Source organism: Pogoniulus pusillus, chromosome 2 (assembly GCF_015220805.1).
Source record: "Pogoniulus pusillus isolate bPogPus1 chromosome 2, bPogPus1.pri, whole genome shotgun sequence".
NCBI classification, from domain to species: domain Eukaryota; kingdom Metazoa; phylum Chordata; class Aves; order Piciformes; family Lybiidae; genus Pogoniulus; species Pogoniulus pusillus.
Genome location: NC_087265.1, coordinates 38,716,348 through 38,737,002, shown reverse-complemented (window position 1 = coordinate 38,737,002; position 20,655 = coordinate 38,716,348). Strand labels below are relative to the sequence as shown.

The following is a 20,655-nucleotide window of genomic DNA, read 5'->3' as shown; positions in this document are numbered from 1 at the left end:
TACATAGTGAAGTGCGTTCAGTTTGGGTTTTGTAGCTGGTCACTGCCTTCATGAAACATTAATTAAATGAACTTCAAAATATGCTGACGCTTTCAACTTAATGTCTGCATGTTGTTTGAACTGGCTTTTTGGATGTCAGGTTTATGGAGTTATCACCTCATTTCTGAATTAAATAAATTTCTCTTGTTATGCTGCTTAGTAGTTAGATAAACTGAAGTATTGCCTTTAAATATATGTCTGTTGTCAAAGCTGTAGTCTGGAGAATATTTTTAAGGATGTTCCCAGCTTGGGAGACACTCCTGTTAGGTTTTAGAAAATGAAATAGGAAGCTTGGAAGATTAAGTGATTTAGTCTTAGATAAAGTGATGATACCTGGAGCACTTGATCTGTAAGAAAGTTAAATAGCAGCATAGCTAGCTAGTTTCTTTACATCTTTTACATGTTTTACTTTTGTTTGAAAGATGCATAAAAATTCTCCTTAGCTGTGATCATCCAGTGTTCAGATTTGCAGTAAAGCTACATTTGATGCATGTCAGTAAGATTTCCAGCTGCAAGGTATCTTCATATTAATAGCTCGTCTGTGGCAACCAGCCTTTTGCACGTTTGCAAAAAGGCTGAGAGTGCTTTCTGATTTTCTGTTGGAATTGTTTGACATTTTGAACAGCTGGAAAGACTTGGTGCAGGTCTTGCAAATTCAGTAAAATGTGAGTTGCTCTGCTGTCAGACTAGTTGGTGAGAGCAGGGGCTAACCAGAGCTGTGTTTTGCTGATTTTGTGGTAAAGGTGTCTTACCCTGAGGACTGTGCTGCGGATTGCCTATGGCGGTGTGGTGTATTTGCATGCAGGATCAGTGGCTCTCCCTCTTCAATAGAGGCAAATGTGTGTTGAGTTTGTTGGGTTTTTTTTGAGAGAGCAAGTGTTGTTTGGTTTTGTTTCGGTTTTGAAATAACTGTTTTAAATAACTTCTAGTTAATTATTGTGATCTAGTTCCGGGTCGGTTGGACACTTCACACTGGGAGCCTCCAAAGGGGCATTGTAGGAGACAAAGTATCTCAATGTAAAAGAACACCCAACACTTTGCCCTACAGTTGCCAATAAGAGAATTGTAGCAGTTTTGAGTACAGCTTGGTTTTTAGAAAAAGGAGCCTCCCCTCCTCATGCTCTCCTGTGCCATCTGATATTTAGCTCTTTGGCAAAACTTGTTCCTCTCATATTAGCATGAGTATTGCAGAGGATTTTTCTTGAGGGCTGGTACTGCCGCATGCCCAGGAATGCTGTTGTGAATGATGAACACCCCCCACTGTGTCTAAAAACATTCCAGTTTCTCTCCTACAGAGTGTAGGGGAAAAGATTAATTTTTTTTTCTCTTTTTGCCAGTGAGAAAGTCAGTAATTCTATTCCCTTGAGTATTTTTTTCAGATTAATTAACCCTTTTACTCAACAGCAACTGTATGAGGAGTGCATTTCTACCTTTTGCAAAGTAAAAAATTATTTGCAAGAAATTCTGGCTTCTATAACAGAAATTGAATGCATGGTTTGAGCAGAGTTTTGGTGCCCAAAGGACTACCACTGCATTGGAACTGACTTGTTAGAAGGAGCCTCTCTAATATCAGGAGGTAAATGAAGCTGTGTAGTATGTGCAGAGAAGTTAAAGATTGTAACATGCTTTCTTCTAGTGTAGTAGCACAGATCAGACAACAGACTGTCACAGCAGGCATATGACACCTCTTCATTGTTCATCATACAACAAGCAACAGAATCCTACTTGTTTTATGCTTCTTGTAAAAGAAAAAAGAATTTATAAACCCCCCCACATTTAAATGCTTGTATAGCTTGGGCACATTTACATGTAATTTAAAAATGAAAACATACTTGTGTGGTAAGTTTTCCCAAAGAGAATTTGTCATGCAAAGTTGTTTGCTCTCCAGTTCTAGAGTTTACCCTTATCGTTTGCAATTCATGTTAAAGCTTCACAAGAATACAAGTGCCAACCACTGCTGTTGGATGTCCATAGTCCTTTTGGTTATTTAGTTACACAAGTGATAAAAAAAATCAGCAGTTTTGAAAATACAGTAGTGGGACGTACAAAACATTAAACATTACTTTCACAGGATGCTGTACAAGTACCAAGGAGTGTTCTTAACTCTCCTCTATGGTGTTAAACTCTAGTGGCCGTCCCCACTTCTCACCTGTCGGTGTAACTGTATGTGGAGTTGCTCCATCAGGGATATCTGAGGCTGATTTAGTGACTATAGAATGACACCAATTGCTTGCACTGTGATTTCTATGCAAAGGGGCGTAGGTTTCCTAGCAGTAAATTTCCCATAGTCAAAGCTATTACTATAACATCTGCTTTGTGAAAAGGCAGAGCCCAGGAGAGCCCCACTCCTGGGTGTGCTGAGCAGGCCTGGGCTGCACATTAACTTCTATTTTAGGCACTAGGACAGCAGAATGACAGGCACAGTAAAAATGTCTGAATAGCAGTTTTTGACTTGCTTGTCTCAACAGTGGAAACTGATTTCTGATTCTGTTAATCAGGCAATGAACTGTTAGGAAAAAAAAATGTTTTGTTGTGTTTGCAAGCAGTAAATATGAACTACATTGTGGGCTTCCAAGCATAAACTTGATATCTTAATGCTGATAGCTTTATTCTGTAACATAAAGTAGTAATCTGAATTAATGTGTTTTCAGTGTGATTTCCAAGAAAGAAGGACTTCTGAAATTAATAAAATTAGATTTGGTCTTAAACCATTGCAGATGCTGGAAGGAAATTAAGGACTGCTTTCTCCTCATGTTTTCTCCTATCCAGCAAAAGAGCCCAAAATGAGTCAATTACTGTCTGACATGTGCCATAGGAGAGATAGGTAAACTGAGGACACAGGTGTCTGATCCTGTCATTTCTTGCTTTTGCTGGCTTAACTCAAAGCTGTGCTACTTGGTGCAGTGTGCTGTATTTAATTTCTTTTGTGCTTTTAATAGCATAAAGCAAAGCTGAAAAGGTCTTGGCCCTATTGCTCCTAGGCAGCTCGATTTCAAACCATGGCCAAGTGCTTATACGTACTTCAAGGTATGGAAATGTGCCAAACCTCACTGTTCTACATTCTCAGGAAAATGCTGCTGAGATCTTGCATGCAGTATGTGGTAAATCTGGGCTGCAGAGATGCTCTTAAATATGTTTGACATGTCTGGAATAAGTATTTTCAGTTTATGGCATAAAACTGTTTAGATCAGAGGTCAGCACTGTAGTTAAGGTTATATCTAAGGCTACTGTTCTGACCTGCCCAACGCGGAGGCCGCAGCTCAGGTGGAGCAGGGCACAGCTAACTCTGACACTCTTTGTACTTCCTGGATTTTAGGGCTGGCACAAGCGAGGCCATTCCCAAGGGTACAGTGATTTATAGCAGCTTCCTTTACTGGTTCCTGGCTGGTCTGCTGATCCACAGCAGCAAAAATATGTACTTCTCGTCTTTTCTCACTCCTCCTCATTTCTATTCCAAGATTAATCATTGTTCATCTTCTTGTGAAAGTTTTTGAATTTCAACCCAGTAGCAAGTACATTTGGTAACAGCCATGCCAGCTTAGTTTATAGTTTACAATCCATTTTACAACAAATTCAGTTTGTTATAAACTTTGTAGGAAATGAAAGCAAACAGCAATTCAGTGTATCCACTCAGAGCCTAATTCATGTGGTTTAAAAAGATGTTGAGTTAAGAATAGTGCATCTGTCCCAAGAAAGTGCAAGAATGTAGGCATTTTATAGTTGGTTGGCTTTAATCTCTTCTTTTTATTAAATTACAGATCAGACATCTGAAAGCAAGTGGTTAAAAAAAATAGAAGAAAGACCAGGCTAAACCACGTGTATTAGAGCACTGGTCAGAGAGACAACTTTCCTTCTTTGTAGCTGCTGAGGAGTGGAAATTCTTACCAAGGAAAAGCAGCTTGGGTTGCTCCAAAGGTTCCCAGCTCTGTCTCAGTCTGTAGCTACTAAGTGCCTACCCTGACAGATCTGCTGAAAAGCTTTTCCTTACTAGTAATTACTGTCTTAGTTATTATTTATTTTCAGGCCTTGAGTGCTGATATATACTAATGTAATTTCTTAAGCAATACTACAGAAGGTAGTAGGTGACGATTTTGTTGTTTGTAGCCCCTCCTAGGCTTGCAATTAGGTTGACAATTTGAGTAGTTGATTTTAAAATAACTTATATTGAAATAATACTCCAAAGTGTGCATATTGAGCACAATAAGAGCGAGACATGTAGGGGGGTTGTTTTAATACAGGATTCTCCTGCTTCCTAAGGACTGGATTTGTCCCTTTCATCACAGACACATCTTGGGCTAATTCTGTGCAGTAGAGGGTTGCCAACCCAACCCCATGATCTGGAGTCTGACACAAAGAAAAATGCCTGCAAAACCCTGGCAGATGACTGCCTTTACTGGTTTAGTTATGGACCCACGAATCCAGATGTTTGTAACAGCCTTACTGCGGTTATTACCCCACCAGTGGGAAAGCACTGCAGTAGGTATTTAAAGAATTATTGTGAAGGTGTTCTTCAGCAGTTTCAGCTTTTGCAGTTGAGCTGTCTGAAACAATGAGAAGCAATGAACAATTGTGCTGGTGGTGCAGGCTCTTACATGTGCAGAGGTGGTGCTGGATTTGAGCAGCAAAAAAGGTGCTGCATCTAAGCTGGTAGAAGCCTTCCTTTTGCTAACATACTCTATCTACAGTTAGGTTATAGGCAAATGTTTGCTCTGCAAACATTGTGCCTGTTGAAGATGTTACAGCTTTGGTGTGCTCCAGTTCTGCCATGGAGGTGACTACTCCAGTCAGTGAGTTAAGCAGATTCATCTGATTACTCCATATTGCTCCCCACAGAGGGAGACAAAAAATAAAAAGAAAGAAAGAAATCATCCAAGTTTGCTTAAATGGTTTAAATAGGTGATTCAAACTAACTGCTGGATTTTTCCTCCCTCCCTTTGAAGTAGGCATTGTTCACACAAAGCATTTTGTCAAACACACCAGGGTATGAATAAGTCAATCCATCCTTTTGTCTCTCAAATCTAATAAGTTTCCATCTCTCCTTTGTCAAAGCCAGGCGTTAGTTCTGTGCTTTTTTGAAATCAGTAGGAGGAAGAATATTCTCAGTGCAAATACCAGACCCCTATACAGTAGCATAAATGTGTGCTCAAGTCTTCACATGTGCATTTTCTTTCAAACCAGTCAAACTGTTGGTTGGTTGGAGTGATCAATGTCAGTCCCTCGGTTTTATATTTATTCTGTTAATTTCTTATTGGAGAGACATCTTCATATTGCTAAATATTTGGTCTCGCTGAGGGACGGGAAAAAAAAAAGTCAGTTTTGTTTGTTTTCACCTCTGCAGTGAAAACCCCAGCTGTGAACTCCAAATAGTTCCCTGTAGGAGAAGTTGATAAAGGTGTGTAAGAGACACTATATTAGCAGTATGTACAAAAATGCCTGTGCTGAAGCTGAATGGGCAAAATTTAAAAAACAGCACCCAAACTCTAGTGGGTAATGTATCTTCTCATAGTTATATGATACTTTTTATTGTCCCTTCCTGCCCAGCACTTTCTCACCACCAAGTGCAATAAATCCATGCTACAAGACAGCTGAAGTTTTCAGAACATAACACAAACCCAACCATTATTTCTAACAATTCCTTCCCTCTACAGAAGTTTGCAGTTGTAGTTATAAAAATACAATGAAGAGGGTTCACAACTCCTGTAAGAGCATGTTTGAAGTAGCTCTCAAGTGAATATTGAAATACTACTCTTTAGTATTGACTAGCTCTGAAAATTGCCATGCGGTTCCTTCTAAAGCAATTCCTTCATTGTTAGTTGCTGAACATAAATCAGTGGCTTGCAGTGATTTAAAGATCTCTTTATTTTTATCTTGATTTATCTGGAATTATTTCTACCAAGGTATTTATTCTTTCTCTTGTTTTTTTTTCCTTCCTTCTTTCTTAGCATTGGAGTACAGGCTAGGTGAGAGTAGGAAGAGCAGTATGGTTTAGCACAGCAATCAGAAATGTGGTGATTTTGTATTCCTGTACATTTGTAATAACAGCCTGATTGTCCCATCTTTGTGTGCAGGCTGGCTTTTACCTCATTTCCCAGTAGTCTGTGAAACTGCTGAAGGAGTAGGGATTAAATAAATGTAGAAAGGTGTTTCAGTAAAACATTTAATTGCCAAGTAGAGCTAGAATGTGCTGTTTTTTAACATACTTTTTAAAATGCAGCAGTGAAAAGATTGTGTAACTCCTGGACGTTTCCAATTGTGAGAATATTTACATTACTTTCTTTTCAGCTGAGACTAGGTGGAGATCCACTGGCTGAAAATGCCTCAAGTTTTGTTGGTTTTGCTTGTTTGTTTGTGGTTTTTTTCCTGTGCTATTATTGACCTCTTGCAAGCTGTAAACCAGTTTTTTTTTACGAGCCCCTACATAGTGAATTTCTCATGCAAGTAATCTCAGTGGCATAATTGAGACAGAGTCGCGCAATGCCAATGAACATATCTACTCTTGGAAGTAAGTTTTCATGCCTACAGATTTGCAAGGTAGTCACTTGTATAAGGAGTGTCCATAGTGCTATGTTATGTGCTTTTAAATATCTGTGTGTTTGTCTAAAGTTCATATAAATCACCAATTTTTATTAACATTACTGTCAAAATGGAAAAAACAAAACCAAAAGAAATTATGGCTCTCGAGCTACTCTACACTTGTAGAAATAGTTCAGACACTTTTCACTCAGCTACTGGTACTGGAGAACTGACCCTCGTTTTGTTGAGGTTTTACCTGAAAATAATAGCAGAGTCCAAGCTGAATCAGTTTTTAAAACAATTTTTCAAGCACTGCTGTGCAAAAAAAAATTGGAAAAAAGTGTGAAGTCATGTGTCCTCAGACTTAAAGACAAACCTGCTCTTCAGATATCCAGTACAAACACCCTTCAGGCTCTGTGATAGAACTGATTAAAATATGCCATATATAGATATTTCTTTTTACACTCAAACTGTGCATTGCTCACCACCGCCATCCTGTCATATCTACTTTGTGATAAACGGTATAAATGGCAAGGTCCTACCGCACTGAATGCTTCCCCATCAAACTGATTTGTCTGTTTGTATCAGTTATCCTGATTTGATCTTTACTTGTACAGACCTGGGACACCTAATTAACCAAGTGCAAATAAAAGAGAATAAGCTAAACTACATTAAAGCCTTTATTTCAAATGAGTTGACTATTTCATATAAAACTCATGTGTGGAGATTTCCTGGAGCTGTTGTAACTAGGATTTGCCTAGAAGTGGAACATTTGAAACAGGTAATACAGACATTATGAAGAATACTTTGGGCATGTTTTCTGGGTTCAGGGGCTAAGTAAGCAGGAGCTGCCATCTAGGACAGGAGCGTGATACCATTAAGCTAGTCAGGAGCTATGCTGTAACTTTAAATTGATGCTTTACTTGGAGCAGTAACTGCTAGTGATAAATGAGTCCTAGCCTACTTGCATTAATTTGGATTAATTTTCCCTATGCAGAGATTGCACTTCACTTTCATCTAGTTTAGAACTGTGGGTGAAACAGTTGTTAATTTTGTAGCACTTACTGTAAAAGAAACTGGGCAGATCTCTTAAGAACTTAGATTTAGCTGGCAGTGTTGAAACTACTGTTGTATGTGTCACCTTCAGAAACGAAGAAGGGAAGAGATTTCCTTGATGAAATATCACAGTAACTTGTAGTTACTTAGCAGTAGGTGAGTAGAATTTGTAAAGAGGGTCTGTAGTCATTAGTAATTCATGTTTTCATTATTGAGGTGGAATCTGGACTAGAGTATATACATACTGCATTTGCAAATAACACTAGGGAAGGATGGATTGTAGGCACATGGGGGAACAGAACTAAAATGCAAAGTGACGTGGGCAAGTATAGGAAGTGACCTTAAAAAAGCATGTAATAATAAGAACTGCAAGGCATAGCACTTTAGTAGGCATAATCAGCTGCACAAATCCATGGTGGGAAAAAAAAAGAGACTGTGAGGAGCGGTTCTTCAGAAAAGGTGTAGCCTTTTCTCTGAGGATCTGTGCACTCTGAGGATCATGTGCTTTCCAGGAATCAACAACGTGCAGCTACAGCAAGAGAAATAAATAGAACAGCAGTCACAATAGAGGGATATATTAAAAATAAAACTTGGAGATATGATGTGTAAAGCCATCCAATTTGGTTCAACACTACTAAAGGCCAGCTGGAGTACCTTACTCAGTTTTAAGCACCCTGCTGCAAAGCAACATGGACTAGGTGGAAAGAGAGAAAGAATAACCTTTGCGTATAGAAGAAAATTGGTGCGACGTAAAGTAAGGCAATAATTACCGGTCTGGTCCGGTGGTTGTGGAGAGCAATTTAAATTGCATAATGAAGACCTAATTTAGACATGAAGAGTGCCTAGCTTTAAAGGCTGTGTGCATAAGAAGGTGGTGGATCTGTGTCTCCCGAAGTTTTTAAGAAAAAAAGTTTAGACGAATGACTGTCAGGAGCAGATTAGATAAAGTTGATTCCGTCTGTAAACAGGAAATTGACTAAGTGACCTCTTGAGGACCAGTTTGACCAAGCTTTCTGAGACACTGGATTAACATGACAATGTTAAAGGAAAGCTCATCAGGAAGTGATTTTCCCCTCATTTAAAGACTATATCAGAGTTTTATAGTATCATCATCCCGGAAAAGATACAGTTTCTTTGATTTAAAGCAACAACAGTAGCAGTAATTATTAAAATGTCACTGGAAGCACATAAGTGTTTTTCCTGTCGTCAATTAAAAGAAGGAAAAACATTGTGATTTTTCTGCCTTTTTTCCCCCCTTCCTTCATTGTGGCTTTGTTTTAATGTTAAATCCAATCCAGCTTTCCTTGCACAAGTTGTAATGTTCTGCTAGCTAGAAATGAGCTGGGCACATCCTCAGCTCTACTCCAGAGATGTAGCACCTTTGTGAGAAGAAGAGCCCTAGCTGTGCAGTTGATCATGGTCATTTTTCTGTTTTGATACTTCATGTTTTCTGTGCTTTTGTTAAACAGGCCCATAAGTACCTCTTCCACAGAAATAAACACAAGCAAGGGACATTTTGTCCCCTGCTTCATAGAGGCAGTTTGCAGTAGATATGCAGGCCCAAATGCATCTGTGCACAGCCCCTCAAATGGACCCAAGCACATGAGTGGTATGGCATACTGTGTCTGACTATGGGTCCTATCTCTAAGCACCCTCTGGAGTCAGGACTGGGAAGATTGTGGTGAAAATGTAAGCAGCCTGGCAGGTTTCCAGCTGGTGAGTTAATGCTGCTATAAACTTCAGTAGTTCCTCTCTGAGGCGTGCAGAAGGGTGCGGGCACTGGGAAAGTAGCCAATGAAGGCAGAGAGCAGACTGCAAAGCTAAAGGCCAGCCTTAAGGATTCACAAGGCGATTGTCTTTGAGGTGGGTTCCTCCCTTGCCAGAAACCCTTCAGTGGCAGGGCTGGAAATCGGTAAGGAAATTAAGGAGCGCAGTTCAGCCTGTGAAGCCAGCCTGACTTGTGGATGCTTGTTTAGCATAGTTCGAGCAAAGATAGCTATGCCCAGCACTCAGGCCACCCCATGACTGGATTAGCAGTACAGGGTGCTGCAGAAAGCCAAGGGTTCTCAATCAGGCCAGGTCAGTTCATTGAGCTTGAGTTGCAGTGAGACAGTTTAGGTTTGAACTCAGACTTGCACTTCACCCTGAAGCCTAGATGTGTAAGTTGCAAAGATACTGAAGACAGAGGTCAGATGCCATGGGACAAATGGAAAATAAACAGCAAAGAGAAACACTGATGGCTTACATTGTGTAAGTGAAAGTTGGCAGCAGAAAGCTATTTTTATTTGCATTTTAAGTGAAGCATTTAGACTGTAAACGCTTTGAGCAGAGTGAATTTGGGAGAAAAATATTAATAATAAAAAAATGTTACATTAGATTAGTAGCTAAGCAATAGGAGATATGTTGAGCTGATGGAAGTCCTTGCTGTGAAGCTGCAGCTATTGTAGCAAACAATGGACAGCTAGATTCCTCACAGGAAACTTATCTAACAAAGAAAGGACTTGTCTACTGTGCAGGCACTGCCAGGGATGTGCTCATACTTGAACGGGCTTTTGTCCTTCCCACTGGTGTCTGAACATCAGAGTCCTCATCTAGGCTGGAAGATCCCTGGGATGTATGAAGTGGTGCAAGGATGGTCAGATGACTTGTACATCAGTGCTCATCATAACTCGTTCATAGATGCCTACGGCATATCTCTATCTATTTCATTAATATTGATGTCAGAAGCTGTAGTAGGACATTACAGCCATGATGGCACATTACAGATGTAGTGGCACTTCCCTCTACAGACACCAGTAAGGACACAGTGAACCAAAAACATTATGTCAAAACCCACTTCTGTGTTTAGAGTTCTGGACTTCGACATCTTGGGGGAAAGGTGAGATTTGGTTTAATTTCTAGCCTATAAAGCAAAGAGCGAAGAGGTCTAAAGAGGCTAAAATCTACTTATAATGAGTGCTGTAACAGCCACTATATTCCCATGGAAGCAAATTTAAGTGGTCTAAGTTACACAGCACAACCTACTGCATATTAAGCATAGTCTGAGTGATTAAACAAACCTCTTATGCAAAAGGTGGAGATACTGTAGAAGCTAGAATTCTACAAGCGTGATTAAGCAGTAATCAAATCTGAGAGGGTGATCTTCACATGATAAACTATTTGAAGCACAGCCTGTAGCTGCAAAGTGTTTGCTTGTCTGGAGTAGCTGTTTTGTATGATATCCACACAAATTTTATACAGCCCAGTAATGCCTAACTCCACATTCCTCTTCCTCCACAGAGTGCTGAGATTGCTGGGGTAGTGCAAAGAGTTGCAATAGCAACCTGCCTACCTCAGTTTTTGAGTTTGGTTTGCCCCTTTTTTGAAAGTAACTGAAAGGCAGAATTACAGCTGGTGTATTTATTTATGCCACGCTGAACACTCCATAACTTTTGGTTTTTGCTTTTAAGCTACAAAAAGTTACTAAAGTAAAAATGACATGACCAAATCAAAACAGTGAGAGAGCAGTATTTTGTGGGATAATACACAGTACTAAATCTTAAATAGGTGTGTGGAGAAATCAGTTACTCTCTAGGTTCTCTGAAAACAAATATGGTGAAAGCATTTTTCTTTCAAGTGTTTTGATTGTCTGATTATTTTTGATGGTAATAGCACAGATCAGCATTACTTTAAGTCTTTTATTTTCATTACTCCTTCTTGAATGTTTTCATCTTAGAAATAGAAGAAGTTGATACTAAAACAACTATTGTAGGCTGAAGACTGTGTAGGCTCCTAGGTAGCAAGTGTATTCTGGGCAGAGCTCCCATACAATGAGAGGTGTGCCATAGTAGACATTAGTGAAGATGGGGCCAGGGATGGAGGAAATAGAGATGTGAGATGTGCTAATCGGACATTTTGTTATTACTTACTCTTCTCAGTAATGCTTTAATGGAGATGAAAAGATGGAGCTGGTTTTGGAAGTTGAGGCCAAGATGCAGGAGCACCTGTGAGATGTTTTGATTTTTTTTTTTTCCTGTGGAATCATGAATTTATAACACTGAATCTGAAGCAAATACTTGAAGTTGTTTTGGGTAATAGATTCTTTAAAACACTACTAGAATGTTGGGGTGGGGGAAGCCCCAAATTTGTTGGATTTTTTTCTTTTTTAACAGTTAAAAGGATTACTACTTTAGGCATTTTCCATTAGGCAGCTGTTGGCTGGAGGCATGGGCACAGTTCCTTCAGCATCTTCAGCATTCTATACCTTAAGACACAACTGGTGAGAAATCACATTACTGTTGTCTTGTTAAGGCAGTTTTCAGTTGTTTTCAGATTCTCCTTAAAGCTTCTTTCTATCCCTTTCCTAAATGGAACTGATGTTTGCCGCGAACTCTCTCTTGCTTAGGTTGTGGATGTTTTCTCAGTGCTTTGTTTCAGGTGGTGGGTGCATTGGTGCTGTGCTCTGCGCCAGCCACATCCCAGTCTCTGGCTGGATCTGTTACTGTGCTGCAGTCTAATTCAAGATGCAGGATTTTATAGTTTTTATTAAGTCTGCATGGCTCCACGTTCTGCTTTGCATGGAGCAAGGTTAATTTGCTCTTCCTGGATCTGGATTGGTGCTTGATGAGAGAAGTTGAAGCACATGAAGGATTGAGCTGGGCAAAGGGGTTGTGGAATATACTAAGCCTGATTTCTGTCTGCTTCTCTTAGGTGATTACTATTAAAACAGTTATTTGCTACTTTTTTAACTCTCACAGTGAGATCTGATAGATAATTCCAAATTCTCTGGGTCCTTATCTCATGTAAGTATGAGGAGTAGTTTTATAGTCTGAGGCAAAGTTTGCTAGCCTAGAAATCATTAACCAAAATTAATCTATTTTCACAAATATGTAGGCTGCATGTAACATTGGAAAAATAAATCTCTGCACTTGAGACACAGCTTTCTGGATTTCTCGGCTGCTCAGTTTGCACAGTTGTAAGCACATCACATTTTGCTCCCCGGTACTGAACAAAATAGCCTCAGTCTCAGGCAAGAGACTCAGGTTTGTGCACTCGTAGGTCGTTGCCCTATATTGGGTACCTGTACCTTCTGCCGGCTGCTTAAATACAGGATTGTGTCATTCAGTGACTGAATGTGACTCCTCATCCTGTTGGATGCACCAGCTCTAAGTTGCACCGTGTGCTTTGTGTTGTTAGCTGAGGAGCAAGCCCTGCTTGATACCTATGCTGCAAGTGGCTGCTGTCTACTTGTCGCTGAGGCAGGCTTGTGTGAGAGTTCAGCTCTCTACTTTGTTTTCTGACAAATGCAAATTTTCCGTGCTTAATTTTTCTTTACTCGTGTGTCCAGATTCTGACCTTTAAAGAGTAGATGCAAATGAAACCTCTTGCCTGGATTCTTAGACTCAACTATACTTGCACTATCTTTTTATTTTTAAACATGGGAGTAAGGAGACAGGAGTGACAGTACCTTCCTACCCCTGAGATAAGATGGATACATCCCTTTTCAGATCCTCCATCCAGGATGGGCAACTTTCCAGTAAAAATCACCAATGTGGTATCAGCTGGTTTCTGGAGGTGGGAATATAAGAGTGCTGTTTGAAAAATACTGCACCAGTATCACTTTGGTTTTCTTCTCCAAAGCAGATGAAGAACAGAGTTAGAGAGACCATATTGCCCCAGGTTTTAGTCCAAATCTGTTCATGCCCAGAAGCAAACCAGATTTGTTAAGTCTGAAAGAGCCGTTGAGTTTTTTACGCCTGAAGGGAAAAATTCCAGGCAACACTAAATTGTGCAATGATATTATTTCAAAAAGTAATCTTGCTGATCTTTTTCTGAAGTCAGTTACTGATCACAAAACCAAGAGTCAGCTCTGGTTAGTTTTGCAGTAGATGACATTAGCAGTGAGTGCTTGATGAGCAGCCACTGTGAGATGTTGTGCTGCAACTGCTTGTGCCTTCCATATGCAACACCTCTGTTCAGTACAAAGTCAGCCGGTGGAGTGTGAAGCACCATGAATCATCCTGGCACTGCTGGGATGTACAACTACAGTCTTCAGCTAGGCAGGAGCCAGACTGTGGCTTTTATTCGATCTGTATGCAGAGCAGTTCAAAGAAACACATCCTGGTGCTCTTTTGTCCGAGGGCGAGCGTGCAAAATGCAGTCTCTTGCGTGCTGTTTGAAGCTGCACCAGCTGCATGTGGTCTCGAGAGGCTGAAACCTCTGCTAACGAGAGAATCTGTTTCTGGGGCACTCCAGCAGTACAGGTCCATCTGGGGCCACCTCTTTCTCCCATCCAGGAACAGTGCTGGCCTAGGCTGTTAATGGTGTAGCCGGACTCTGCTGGTAGTGTGGTGCAAAATGACTGTGCTGACCGGCATTGTGCTTCTGGATCTGTCAATTACTGTTTCTCTGGTTTGGTATTTTTTTGTGTGGTGGTGTTTGTGTTTGTTTTTTTCCCCCCCTACCCTCTGAAGTTCTATTGTTGGAATTTGGTGTATGACTGGAATAGGAATTTGGGGAAAAAGATTTTCCTTAGTGATGTTTGAAAGATGAAAGCTTTACAATAAAACCTTTGTGTTCTCATTTTTTGGTATCTGCAGTAAGTTGTTCCCAGTGTTATTAATTCTTCTGGCAGGTGGAGTTAATTTATTTGTGTATTAGTCTTTGTACTGCTGGATGAATTATAGATTTAATTATGGTCCAGGTGCTCAAAGCTTTGCTGTTCTTTTAAATGTGAAATACAAAGAAAAAAAAATGAGTCTGAGTAATTTTTTTGCTTATTGAATAAATGTAAACATCAGGAAATGATGCCAGAGTATAAATAAAGAGAAGATTTGCTTTGCAGAGAATATTATTATCTGCTCTGAAGTATTCTGCTTCATGGGAAGGATTGTACTGGGACACACCTTTTTACAGCCACTACTCCATGTAGCAGATTAAAAAAACCCTCTTCCCTATAACTTCTTGTATTTTCAGACAGAGTTTCTTTTGCAATTGCAGCTGATTACTAGTGGCCAAAGGTTGAATGGAGTTAATATAATCATAACAAGAAACACTCCCTGATTCCCTTGTAGGTATAAATAAACTACTGACTTGTAGAATTCTGTATCTGTGTTAGTTTTTCCTTTTCTGCCTGACACAGTTTTACTCACAGTCCTCAGATATTTGCGAAGGTAGTTACATTTGTTTGGTTTTGTTGTCCTAAAACAGCTTTCCATCATACTTTTCCTTAGTCTGTATGAAAATTTACTTTATGGATGGCTGTTCACAGTCAGATTGATTACAAAATCCATGAAAAAGTATTTTTTTAACTGAGATTTCATAGGATATTTGAGCAAGAGGCAAGTATATGAGCCATGTTAATTAACTGGGACTTCTCTTTATTCCTCTTCTGCTTCTACCTTTTTAATTACTTCCTTTCTGATTTGCTGCTCCCAGTCAAAAACCTTTCTCAGCTTTTTCAGGAAAATCTGTGTGTGCTTAAATGCTTTTCTGAAGGGAGTGTGAATTGGCCCCGTTTCAACTGCTGCTAAACATCACTTGGCAGAGCCTATGGAATAATTTGCTTGTGTGTCTACTGCAGTGTTGGAGGCAAAAAAAAACCCCAAAGACTGTGTTTCTTGATTATGCTTCACTGTAATATGTAATCTATACATGCAATAGTGTGACAATTTGCAATTAATACCAACAAATCTATCCTTGCAGTTATCTACTTGTACCCCATCTAATTCAGGAGTCAGGAAAATTTCTATCATCATTTCTGTTTTCTTTTGGGGGCTACACAACAGCTGCCCTCGGGAGTCTGCTGTTTATTGGACAGAAATATTTGATGCATCTCCTCAGAAAGCAGCCAAAACTGCATATTCTGACCTCACCTTTAAGCATTTTCATTTCTCTTACTGGCATGTAATGAAGTTACTATCACAGCCATTAAAGATAATTTTGTGAAAGCAGTTTATGTAATTATTACATAAACTGGTTTTAGTGCTGAATGAAGTCAAGTGTTGATACTGATTCATCATTTTGGCCCATTGTAGCAATTCCAGTTTGCTCTGGTAGTTAGATAGGGAGTGTGTGTTGAGCATTTTGAGTTTGAGGTGGCTAAGGAGCTTGTTTTGGGGCAATCTGCATGCTTTAAAGCATTTCAATATTCTTTTATTTAAGATATTAGGTTAAATTGACTTTCAGGTGGCTCTTTATTTTCCACTTTTTCTTTGATGCTCAGGTGCAGGGGATCATTTCCAAAAGTTTTGCTGGTGGCACTGAATTCAGTTCTGGTTCATCAGTATTGATGTTATAAAGAGCTGTGTAACTGCCACCTCAATGTCACTGCTGCTAATGGGTCTACAAGTGAATTCTTTTTAAGCTCTCTTGATGGGCTTCAACTTTTTTGGTTAGGGAAGGTGCAGATACAGTTTCTTTATTTAAACACATCTTCATCGTGGTTAAATTTAGAATAAGATTAGGAAGTAAACTCTTCACAGGGATTTTCCTATTATAGAGTCTAAATTTAGATTCTCTTATATAAGGATAATTTTAGATCATGAAGTACCTACACTTTCTGGGAAGTTAGTGAATGAGTAGACTGGGGCTTAACAATGTATATAGGCTTTCAAGTCCTTTACTCAAGAAGGAAATGCAATTGATGTCAGCATGTTAATTTGATGGAATGCATTTATAGGAAGCTTTATATAGCTGTTAGGTGTTAACTAAAACCATGTCTTCATTTGGTACATTTGTTCATTTGTTGTGTCCTTAGGTTATTTAATAAAACATGCAGTGAAACGCTAGAAAACCTCCTGGACTTAGTCTGCCGAACAGCTACTGCTGTCATTGTTAAGGTTCTTACAGCTACTGCTGTCTTAAAGCAGTCATTTTTCTTTACAACAAATGTGTGATTCTGAAGTTCCTTATTCTTCATGCATTACTATATATTTTTCCTTTAAAACTGAATTATGTAGATGTGTGTTTTTCCCAGCGTTGGAGAGCACTGTAATTTCTGGAGAGATGAATACTACTGCATAGAATCCATATTAACTTAAAAAAATGCAGGAAAGAAGACAGTGCCACACACTCCTCAGATTCCATTGTTTCTAATACTGTCAGCCTTTGTGGGCCCTGCACGTATTTTTGTGTCTGGCTGCATACAACTGGAGCGGTGCAGTGCATCAAACAAGGTTGGCTTTGCACCACTGAATTGTAATCAGTTCAATCTCGTTATTACTCATTATTACTTGGTTTGCTGTAAGCACACTATAGATGCTCCTTGTTTAGTGCTCAGGAACTCTTTCCTTGGAAATTGTGTGCCTTTTTAATGTGTCATGGCTCAATTATCACATTCGGGTTTGGCTGCCAAAATAGCTATATGTATTGTCTAGCAAGTGACAGCCTGGGCCTTTATCTCTTGCTGGCTGTTTGCCAGCTGTTTAATTGCAGCCCTGTGTTTGCTGTGTGTCACATCTTATGGTGGTCTATTATACCCACCTAAAACAATATTTTGAAAATGTTTCAAATGTAAACTAATTCTGTGAGACTTTATGTCCTGTTATTTACATGATCTGCTGCAGATGTAATGTAGGTCTTTTTTTCCCCTCCCTACAAGTACAAATGTTTGTACCTTCCATCATCTCATGAATTTCCAGGGCAAAGAGGAGATGAGATGGGGACACAAAAATGCTGCCTCGTCTCCTTGAGAGATTAAATTAAAGCTATACATTTTAAGTGTAATTTTTCTTTTGTAGTTTCCAAGGTATTTTTAAAGCCAAATATTCCCCTTGTTCTGCCCCTTAGAAAAGAGCAAGTGTGCAGAAACCAAGCTGAGATCTCAATGGGAGTAGCAAAGCCTATGGGCTATATTTTTGCCCAAATAGATGCTTCAGGTGAAGATGACTGTAGATTTTGAGTGAATGGTGTCTTAAAGTAGCTGATAATGATGCAGGTGCTGTACACTGCACATTTGGCTTGGCAGCTATCTGCTTTCCATCAGGAAAGATTTCAAACTTGTGTTACTTGTGGCAGAACTGAACTGATTTGTGTCCTACAGCCTCACACCACCTGGGGAAAGGAACTGGAAGCCAGGATATTAGTGCACCAGAGATAGGACTAAGTGTGAATCCAGTTTTTGCTGCACCTCTTTGTGCAGCTGTTAATCTCTTGCTTGCTCACTCTCTGAAGAGCCTATGTCTTGGAGAGTTTCAGCTCCGAGGTGAGATTCCTATCAGGTGCAAACTGCTTTAGCCTGGAAAGCAATGAATGTGTCTGTTAGCTAACTTTCCTAGCTATGTAGAGCTTTTGGCAGAAACTTTGCTTTTCCACTGCTTAAAGAGGAAATCAGAATTTGTTCAATTGCTTGTTTAATAGGAAGAATAACTGTTTAAGAAGAAAGACATGATACAAATCTTGGGAAACAGCTTTGCAATTTTGGGTCATAGGAATGCAGAAGAGAAGAGAGAATGCAGAAGAGAAAGATCCCATTTCTGTTCAAAGCACCAGGTTTATAATTAAGTGAGAAGTGTTGACTTTTTAAAAAAAGGGAAGGTCAAGGGAGGTTATTCTGCCCCTGTACTCAGCACTGGTCAGACCACACCCTGAGGACTGTGTCCAGTTCTGGGCCCCTCAATTCAAGAAGGATGTTGAGGTGCTGGAACATGTCCAGAGAAGGGCAACAAAGCTGGTGAGGGGCCTGGAGCACAAATCCTATGAGGAGAGGTTGAGGGAGCTGGGCCTGTTTAGCCTGGAGAAGAGGAGGCTCAGGGGTGATCTTATTACTGTCTACAACTACCTGAAGGGGCATTGTAGCCAGGTGGGGGGTGGCCTCTTCTCCCAGGTAACCAGCAATAGAACAAGGGGACACAGTCTCAAGTTGTGCTGGGGTAGGTATAGGCTGGATGTTAGGAAGAAGTTCTTCACAGAGAGAGTGATTGGCATTGGAATGGGCTGCCCAGGGAGGTGGTGGAGGCACCGTCCCTGGGGGTCTTCAAGAAAAGCCTGGATGAGGCACTTAGTGCCATGGTCTAGTTGACTGGATAGGGCTGGGTGATAGGTTGGACTGGATGATCTTGGAGGTCTCTTCCAACCTGGTTGATTCTATGATTCTAAAAAGATTGCCTATAGGCAGGATTAGATCTACAGAGTTGTTTTTCTTTTTAATTGCTGGGGGAAAGATCTCATCTAGCTAAAGCCACCTAGCATGCTGGGTGAAGTGTAATACTAAAATGAGATTTTTTAAAGTGAAATTAAAGTGTTAGAGTGCTCTTAAATCTCCATCTGTAATACTGTGTGCAAAATACTCAAATGTGTGCACATCTTTTTTCCAGTTAATCTGCTGAAATGTTCTGGTAAACAACCTCCACACACCTTCTTAAGAAGCCAACTTTTTCAAGTAGGGTTACAGGGCATTAAAACATATTTAGAAGAGAGTTTTACCTATATGGGACAGCTAGAGTGTGAATGTTTGTGGCAGTTATGCTGCTCTGTCACTGCCTGTCTTTTGAGGAAATGCATCGAAATAGTTCCTTGTATCACTTTGTCATAGTAGGATCTACATCATTCCAGTAGTTTATAATGTGACCAGTCTATCCATTGCTAAAAAGAAGGCCACTCTTGAGTTTCTGCTTCACTAAATTCTTCCCTGTTTCATTAAGCTTTCATGTAGTGCTGTATTTAGTACGTCATGCATGTCAGTTTCTTATCTTAAATCATGTTATTTTCTGCTTAGTCTGAAGACATCATCAACTAAGTTTTGTAGTATACAAGTAAAGTGGGTGCTGAAAGGTAGCTTGACAGAAAGCTGTACTGTGTACCTGTTGTCAGGTTCAGTGAGGTGGGTGTGCCTGTGTGCCATTAACATGGAGACTTCAGCAAGCCCCCTGATGTGTATGTTCATGATTTTTAAGAAGTTGCTTCTGAAGAGTCGTTTACACCACTTAGTTATAGGTAGTATCTTGTTGAAAATGATTGCTTATGTGTTAGACATATTCATTGCAAATTAGTGGTGGCACTGGGGAAGAAACTTCAAATGGTTTCTTCACCGATTGAGATCCTAGGTAGCCCTGTGAGTGAGATACAAGGAAGATAAATTCTGGAAAGACTGAGGCAAAGCTCAGTGCCTGTAAAGCGATGAGGCCACTTACTCATTGTGGCTGAACATCAGTTATTTGCTTGACAAAGTTTATATGGAGGAGGACAACACAGGAGCAAGCTGCCCATACAATGCTACAGGCTGATGAAAACCTGGATGCTGAAATAATGAAATACAGATGAAACACACGAAACTGGGGGAAAGCAGAGTGCAGCACAGCAGAGTAGAGTGAGAGCAAGTACGCAGTTACTGTGGCACTATTGAGAAGTGCAGTATGATGTAGCCAAGATACAAAACTGTTGTGAGCCCATGGCACCAGCTGCTGTATGGATGCTAGGGGGTTCTGCTTGGCTTTCCACACACCAGGCTTCCTTTTCCAAGTCCTCTTCCACGTGCTACCTTTATTCTTAGTTTCTGACTTTTTGCATCTCGCCCCTTTCAACCCCGTCTTCACAATTCTGAAGTGAAAATAATTGAGGCTGAACACTGGCTTTTTGTTTCCAGTGGAATATTTGTTGTATATTTGTGGTTACTTTGTTTGGGGCTTCAGAAAAAGGAAAAAAATAAGACGTCCTCTCCAGGAACATGCAATGTGTTCCGGGTTGAAAAGGGACACTTCCCTCTCTTGTCAAATTGGCTTTGGTTTCTTAGATCCATCACACTGGAATGCAGCTGATTTTCTTGCAAGGAGGAAGCAGAGCCAATTGATTTTAAACTTCTAGTTTGTCTGCTGGCAGTTTCCACCAGGAGCTAATTACAGCTAGCAGCTATTGCCAGCAGATGACTGAGTGAGTGGTTCCACCTCTTAAAGAAGAGAGTTGAAACCTGCACAGGATTTCTTTTCCCTTGAGATTGTAAAGCTGGAGTAAAATCTTTAAAACAAATATTTTACATACACCCACAGATATCTACAAAACTTAGGTACATTTTATCACACAAATACTATCTGTAGCAATTCCCCAAGCTAGAAGACAGTTTATTGGGCTTTG

The 20,655-nt window shown here is 40.0% G+C and overlaps 1 protein-coding gene across 3 annotated transcripts in view; it reads left to right on the top strand.

The window, feature by feature from the left end:
* UBE2E3 (ubiquitin conjugating enzyme E2 E3) overlaps positions 1-20,655 on the top strand; it is a 57,072-nt gene that overhangs the window by 3,974 nt on the left and 32,443 nt on the right. The window lies entirely within an intron of this gene.